General features: G+C 18.9%; 1 protein-coding gene across 1 annotated transcript in view; it reads right to left on the bottom strand.

The window, feature by feature from the left end:
• rab3b (RAB3B, member RAS oncogene family) overlaps positions 1-228 on the bottom strand; it is a 7,180-nt gene that overhangs the window by 5,312 nt on the left and 1,640 nt on the right. The gene's annotated exons all lie outside the window — the stretch shown is intronic.

A 228-nucleotide genomic window follows, 5' to 3' on the forward strand; every position in this document is an offset into this window, starting at 1 on the left:
TATATATAGGCTATATATCAATAAGATAAAAATAACACATTTAAATAATAATCTAAAATATATAGATATGTGCTAATTGACTGGTGTCAGCCCTGTTACTACTGAGTACATATGTATAGTTTTATTATAGTATAAATCATTTTCTTATTTTATATATATATATATATATATATATATATATATATATATATATATATATATATATATATGTGTGTGTGTGTGTGTGTG

The sequence above is a fragment of the Sinocyclocheilus grahami genome, unplaced genomic scaffold, assembly GCF_001515645.1.
Source record: "Sinocyclocheilus grahami isolate Dianchi unplaced genomic scaffold, SAMN03320097.WGS_v1.1 scaffold157.1, whole genome shotgun sequence".
Classification (NCBI taxonomy): domain Eukaryota; kingdom Metazoa; phylum Chordata; class Actinopteri; order Cypriniformes; family Cyprinidae; genus Sinocyclocheilus; species Sinocyclocheilus grahami.